The sequence below is a fragment of the Heptranchias perlo genome, chromosome 15 (genome assembly GCF_035084215.1).
Source record: "Heptranchias perlo isolate sHepPer1 chromosome 15, sHepPer1.hap1, whole genome shotgun sequence".
Taxonomy (NCBI): Eukaryota; Metazoa; Chordata; class Chondrichthyes; order Hexanchiformes; family Hexanchidae; genus Heptranchias; species Heptranchias perlo.
The window spans coordinates 2,344,792-2,352,989 of record NC_090339.1 but is presented as its reverse complement, the minus strand read 5'-3'; positions in this window follow the sequence as shown (position 1 = coordinate 2,352,989).

Here is an 8,198-nt window from a genome sequence, read left to right as displayed (position 1 = left end):
TTTGCAATTTACAATATCGGTGAGATCCAGCTCACTCTGGCCCTGTCACTACACCAGTGAGATTACTGCAGTTAATGGCAACATTCATTAACCATGTAACATTTTTCAGTTACCTCTGCTGTGGGAGAGCCAGGAATGAAAGATTCCCTGGCCTGCTGCATGTGGCAGTGTCCCCTAAAGAGGGGAACAGGACCGCTCCTCTCCCCATTCTCCATCATGCACGATTGCGCTACATTGTGCTCGCAGCATGTTCCCTGTCACCAGTCAGTGATAAATTACAATCAGCCAATCTCCCACACACTGGGTTACCTGCTGCATGTCTAATTTTGTCAGCCGTGCTCCGTGGTAACACTGTTGCCTCTGCTCAAGCCCCACTTCAGAGATTTGAGCATATAACCCAGGCTGACACTCCAGTGCAGTACTGAGGGAGTGCTGCACTGTCTGAGATACCGTCTTTCGGATGAGACGTTAAACCGAGATCCCGTCTGCCCTCGCAGTTGGATATAAAAGATCCCATTTCACTATTCAAAGAAGAACAGGGGAGTTCTCCCCGGCGTCCTGGCCAATATTTATCCCTCAACCAACATCACTAAAACAGATTATCTGGTCATTTATCTCGTTGCTCTTTGTGGGATCTTGCTGTGCGCAAATTGGCTGCTGCGTTTCCTACATTACAACAGTGACCACATTTCAAAAGTACTTCATTGGTTGTAAAGCACTTTGGGCCGTCCTGAAGCTGTGAGAGGCGCTATAGAAATGCAAGTTCTGTCTTTTTTTGAATCCACACACTCCGTGCCCCTACCCCCATCACACAGACACTCGCAGTAATGTGATTCCAAACATGTTCTTAATACAGGTGAGCATTGTGTCGATGAGTGTCTGTGATTTGCAAACCCCTGACTGTGCTCCACATTGTTTACATCTGTTTGTAGCACTTTGTTTGTATGAACAGCAAACCCAGGAGATTTATTTATTGTTTGATGCATAAAAGATGATTTATAAAGAGATTCCTTTAATTTTTTTTTGCATATATAGAGAGAGGTCAAAGGTACTTTATTGTAATAAACAGAACTTCGGAGATGATTAAATGAATGTGTTGGAGTGTGTTTCTCTCCACCTTCCCTGAGGAGGGGCGGGGTTACCTGAGGAGGGGCGGGGTTACCTGAGGAGGGGCGGGGTTACCTGAAGAGGGGTGGGATTATCTGAGGAGGGGCAGGGTTACCTGAGGAAGGGCAGGGTTACCTGAGGAGGGGGCGGGGTTAGCTGATGAGGGGCAGGGTTATGAGGAAGTGGGCGAGGTTATCTGATGAGGGGCGGGGTTATGAGGAGTGGGTGGGGTTATCTGAGGAGGGGCGGGGTTATGAGGAGTGGACGGGGTTACCTGAGGAGGGGCGGGGTTATGAGGAGTGGACGGGGTTATCTGATGAGGGGTGGGGTTACCTGAGGAGTGGACGGGGTTACCTGAGGAGGGGCGGGGTTATGAGGAGTGTGGACGGGGTTATGAGGAGTGGGCGGGGTTATCTGATGAGGGGTGGGGTTACCTGAGGAGTGGACGGGGTTACCTGAGGAGGGGCGGGGTTATGAGGAGTGGACGGGGTTATGAGGAGTGGGCGGGGTTATGAGGAGTGGACGGGGTTATCTGATGAGGGGCGGGGTTATCTGATGAGGGGCGGGGTTATGAGGAGTGGACGGGGTTACCTGAGGAGGGGCGGGGTTATGAGGAGTGGACGGGGTTATCTGATGAGGGGCGGGCTTATGAGGAGTGGGTGGGGTTATCTGATGAGGGGCGGGGTTATGAGGAGTGGGCGGGGTAATTTTAACCTGATCCTCCTGGTGAGAAACTGATGGGATTGGGTCAGCCGTCCGTTTTTACTCCCCCTTCACTTCAGTGTCCTCCCTGATCCCACCAGCTTCCCGTGGGCTGAGATTAACAGCTTGAGAGGAGCAGCTCCCGCGAGGACGACCGATCAAATGCTCCCGCAGAGTTCCCGGCTCCCACCGCATTTCAATCCTTTCCGGTGAACTTGCACCAGTGTTACTGCCATGCTCAGGACTGGGCCCTGGCAGGGGAGGGGTGGGGATTCACTCAGACTAGCGGGGGGTGAGGACTCCCTCGGTCTGGTGGGGGAGGGGTGGGGACTCCCTCAGTCTGGTGGGGGAGGGGTGGGGACGCCCTCAGTCTGGTGGGGACTCCCTCAGTCTGGTGGGGGAGGGGTGAGGACTCCCTCAGTCTGGTGGGGGAGGGGAGGGGACGCCCTCAGTCTGGTGGGGGAGGGGAGGGGACGCCCTCAGTCTGGTGGGGGAGGGGTGGGGACTCCCTCAGTCTGGTGGGGGAGGGGTGGGGACTCCCTCAGTCTGGTGGGGGAGGGATGAGGACTCCCTCGGTCTGGTGGGGGAGGGGTGGGGACTCCCTCAGTCTGGTGGGGGAGGGGTGGGGACTCCCTCAGTCTGGTGGGGGAGGGGTGAGGACTCCCTCGGTCTGGCGGGGGAGGGGTGGGGACTCCCTCAGTCTGGCGGGGGAGGGGTGACGACTCCCTCGGTCTGGCGGGGGAGGGGTGGGTACGCCCTCGGTCTGGCGGGGGAGGGGTGAGGACTCCCTCGGTCTGGTGGGGGAGGGGTGGGGACTCCCTCGGTCTGGTGGGGGAGGGGTGGGGACTCCCTCGGTCTGGTGGGGGAGGGGTGGGGACTCCCTCGGTCTGGTGGGGGAGGGGTGGGGACTCCCTCGGTCTGATGGGGGAGGCGTGGGGACTCCCTCGGTCTGGTGGGGGAGGGTTTGGACTCCCTCGGTCTGGTGGGGGAGGGGTTGGGACTCCCTCGGTCTGGTGGGGGAGGAGTGGGGACTCCCTCGGTCTGGTGGGGGAGGGGTGGGGATTCCCTCGGTCTGGTGGGGGAGGGGTGGGGACTCCCTCGGTCTGGTGGGGGAGGGGTGGGGACTCCCTCGGTCTGGTGGGGGAGGGGTGGGGACTCCCTCGGTCTGGTGGGGGAGGGGTGGGGACTCCCTCGGTCTGGTGGAGCTGGTTAAAGGGAGCAGTAGCCTCCTGGATGCAGGTGTTGTTGTTGCTTCCAATAATGAAGCAAGACTCGATCGGCAAATCACTAGGTTTGATGTCCTGATTTGGACGTTAAAATTCTGTCTGTCTCTCTTACCAGCCCTGGATGTCTGTTCTTCACTGACGTGCTTAACGACCAGCATTGGCTGAGAATCTGGGGCAAGGAAATGCTGGTGTTTCCCCATCTCATTTGGTGGAAAATACAAGGACTGTAAAAACGGGCGAGGATTTGGGGCAATCTAACGGCTTCCTGACTGCCTGTGGTGGGATTTGCAGCATTTTCACACACTGCCAGCGTGAGAGGTCCATGAATGGCCTCTTAGTCTGTATACCCAATGGGATGGGTATCGATGGGTGAGGCTTTGACAGTGTCTATGATGTCTCAGCCTCTTCCTTCTCCATATCCTCATCATTCTCTTCCTCAAAACTGAGGAACAAGAGAATTCCTGGAGGGAAATCCATTACTTCCTTCGAATATGCAAACACTGAAGTGTTGACTAGTAGAAGTAGCAAGTAAAGTTTACATGCGGTGGGGTGAGCTCAGGATGGGTGGCCGGACTCTCTGGTGGATGGAGCAGAGGAAAGTAATACCTGGCATTGAGGAATGGATCATTAGAGCTTGGGGATGTACATGGCCCACGGCTGCAGTTTGGACAGACCTGCTGGTTATGGATGATGAGTTGGAGGAGGGGTTAAACTCAAGCATCTTTAGGAATGGGGTTTTGACAGACGGCATCCCCACCCCATTCTCCTTTTACCACTGTTGAAGTGCCCAAAATTGGGAGCTAATCGCAAGGAAAATCCAACCCTATGCCCAAAGACAGTGCCTTCAATTCCTCCCCCCAAAATGGGCACATGTCTGATCCCAAGGGCAACACGTACCCAGCACATGTCACTCACATGCAAAATACCTGAACCCAGAAATATGGATGGATTTGGGGAGTTCCAGATGGAGCACACTTCCGATACAGCAAGTTGCACCCAGGCATAGTTGAGAGAGGAATATCGGGGGTCATAAGGTTAATCTGCACCTATCTGACGTAGCTGATAACAACAGATCATGCTGTTAGTATCAGCAAAACCCCAGAGACTTGAGTACAAAATCTAGGGTGACACTTCAGTATAGTACTGATGGTCACTGGGGCTGTTGCTCTGGTTTCTTCTTGTGTGTCGGCCGGCTTCGAGAGCTGCTGACCTTCTCTCTGTTGCCCCCTTACCTTGTTGAACTGTCGCCTCCCGAGCTGTTGAACAATCCTTTGCCCTTGCAGGTCTGCTGACCGGTTCTCTCATGTAGGGTTTGTTGGTTTCGCTGGAAGCTGCTCTCCTTCCAGACAGGCAGCACAAGATAAGAAGCACACAAGAGACAGCAAGAACCAGAGAGAGAGAGAGAGAGGTTTCGAGTTTCCACTTCTACATACCTCTCCAACAACGGTCTTCGTCACTTTAAAAAAAAACAAGTCATGTCTCTTTAAACAGTTCTGACAAAGTCCTTAAGAATCTTTGATGGCTTTTTGATGGTCCCTCATCATGTTGCAATTGCTTCTCCCGATGGGTCATTGTTAATTCCGATTTTTAGAACTTGTCACACAAAGCTTCCTTTTGTATCCAACGTCCGAGGTGTTGTTCGGTTTTGCTTTTAAACAAAGACATGGCCCCACCATGTCTGGAGCAGTTGCCTCTTTCAATGGCAGTGTGTGTTGACCACCTGCTGTAGGTTTTGCACTAAAACTGAGACATGTCTGAAGCAGTAATTCTCCCACATTCCACTGTGTGTGTGTTGTTGATTCGTATGGTGACCTCATACCTATCCTTCCATCTTAGGATTTTAGTCAATGACCAAAGTTTTCCATACTCAGGGAAAAGGTGAATTCCAAAGTACTTTTCTTTAGGGTTTTTCTCCGAGTTATGGGGGATCTGTGAATTTTGAGAATCTTACACCCGACACACTCTCTCTATCTCCATCACTCTCTCCATCTCCATCACACTCTCTCTATTCCAATCACACTCTCTCTATTCCCATCACACTTTCTCTATTCCCATCACACTCTCTCTATCTCCATCACATTCTCTCTATTCCCATCACACTCTCTCTATTCGCATCACACTCGATCTCCATCAAACTCTCCCTGTTCCCATCACAGTCTCGCTATCTCCATCACATTCTCTCTATTCCCATCACACTCTCTCTATCTCCATCACATTATCTCTATTCCCATCACACTCTCTCTATTCCCATCACACTCTCTCTATCTCCATCACATTCTCTCTATTCCCATCACATTCTCTCTATTCCCATCACACTCTCTCTATTCCCATCACACTCTCTCTATTCCCATCACATTATCTCTATTCCCATCACACTCTCTCTATTCCCATCACACAATCTCTATTTCCATCACACTCTCTCTATTCCCATCACACTCTCTCTATTCCCATCACACAATCTCTATTTCCATCACACTCTCTCTATTCCCATCACACTCTCTCTATCTCCATCACATTCTCTCTATTCCCATCACACTCTCTCTATCTCCATCACATTATCTCTATTCCCATCACACTCTCTCTATTCCCATCACACAATCTCTATTTCCATCACACTCGATCCCCATCAAAATCTAACTATTCCCATCAAACTCGCTCCATCTCCATCACACTCCATGCACGCCCATCACACTCTCTCTTTCTCCATCACAGTCTCTATTTCCAACACACTCTCTCTATTCCCATCACACTCTCTCTATCTCCATCACACTCTCTCTATCTCCATTACACTCTCTCTATCTCCATCACAATCTCTATTTCCAACACACTCTCTCTATCTCCACCACACTCACTCTATTCCCATCACACCCTCTCTATCGCCATCACACTCTCTCTATCTCCATCGCACTCTATCTCCATCACATTCTCTATTCCCACCACACTCTCTCCATCTCCATCACACTCTCTTTATCTCCATCACACTCTCTCTATCTCCATCACACTCCCTCTATTCCATCACACTCTCTCTATCTCCATCGCAATCTCTATTTACAACACACTCTCTCTATCTGCATCACACTCTCTCGATTCCCATCACACTCTCTATATCTCGATCACAATCTCTCAATTCCCATCACACTCTCTCTATCTCCATCACACTCTCTCTATCTCCATCAAAATCTCTCCTTCTCCATCACACTCTCTCTATCTCCATCACACTCTCTCTATCTCCATCACACTCTCTCTATTTCCATCTCACTCTCTCTATCCCCATCCCTCTCTCTATCTCCATCACACTCTCTCTTTTCCCATCACACTCTCTCTTTCTTCATCACACTCTCTCTATCTCCATCACACTCTCTCTATCTCCATCACACTATCTCTATCTCCATCACATTCTCTCTATTCCCATCACCCTCTCTCTATCTCCATCACTCTCTCTATCTCCATTACTCACTCTATGTCCGAGCCCGCATGTAGCAAGACCTGGACAACATCCAGGCTTGGGCTGATAAGCAGCAAGTAACATTCGCGCCAGATAAGTGCCAGGCAATGACCATCTCCAACAAGAGAGAGTCTAACCACCTCCCCTTGACATTCAACGGCATTACCATCGCCGAATCCCCCACCATCAACATCCTGGGGGTCACCATTGACCAGAAACTTAACTGGACCAGCCATATAAATACTGTGGCTACGAGAGCAGGTCAGAGGCTGGGTATTCTGCGGCGAGTGACTCACCTCCTGACTCCCCAAAACCTTTCCACCATCTACAAGGCACAAGTCAGGAGTGTGATGGAATACTCTCCACTTGCCTGGATGAGTGCAGCTCCAACAACACTCAAGAAGCTCGACACCATCCAAGATAAAGCAGCCCGCTTGATTGGCACCCCATCCACCACCCTAAACCTTCACTCCCTTCACCACCGGCGCACTGTGGCTGCAGTGTGCACCATCCACAGGATGCACTGCAGCAACTCGCCAAGGCTTCTTCGACAGCACCTCCCAAACCCGCGACCTCTACCACCTAGAAGGACAAGGGCAGCAGGCGCATGGGAACAACACCACCTGCACGTTCCACTCCAAGTCACACACCATCACGACTTGGAAATATATCGCCGTTCCTTCATTGTCGCTGGGTCAAAACCCTGGAACTCCCTTCCTAACAGCTCTGTGGGAGAACCGTCACCACACGGACTGCAACGGTTCAAGAAGGCGGCTCACCACCACCTTCTCAAGGGCAATTAGGGCTGGGCAATAAATGCAGGCCTTGCCAGCGATGCCCACATCCCGTGAACGAATAAAAAAAAACACTCTCTCTATATCCATCACACTCTCTCTATTCCCATCACACTCTATCTCCATCACACTCTCTCTATTCCCAGCACACTTTCTCTATCTCCATCACACTCTCTCTTTTCCATTCACACTCTCTTTATTCCCATCACAATCTATCTCCATCACACTCTCTCTATCTCCATCACACTCTCTCAATTTCCACCACACCCTCTCTCACTCCATCACTCCCTCTATTCCCATCAAACTCTCTCGATGTCCATTACACTCTCTCTATTCCCATCACACTCACTCAATCTCCATCACACTCTCTCAATCTCCATCTCACATTCTCTATTCCCATCACAATCTCTATTACCAACACACTCTCTCTATCTCCATCACACTCTCTCCATGTCCATCACATTCTCTCTATTCCCAACACACTCTCTCAATCTCCATCACACTCTCTCAATCTCCATCTCACATTCTCTATTCCCATCAAACTCTCACTATCTCCATCACAATCTCTCGATTCCCATCACACTATCTCTATCTCCATCTCAATCTCTCTATTCCCATCACACTCTCTCTTTCTCCATCAATCTCCCTCTATTTCCATCATACTCTCTCTATCTCCATCTCAATCTCTCTATTCCCATCACACTCTCTCTATCTCCATCACACTCTCTCTATCTCCATCACACTCTCTCTATCTCCGTCACACCCTCTCTATCTCCATCACTCCCTCTATTCCCATCAAACTCTTTCTATGTCCATCACACTCTCTCTATTCCCATCACACTCTCTCTGTTCCCATCACACTCTCTCTATTCCCATCAAACTCTCTCTATTCCCATCACACTCTCGATGCCCATCACACAATCT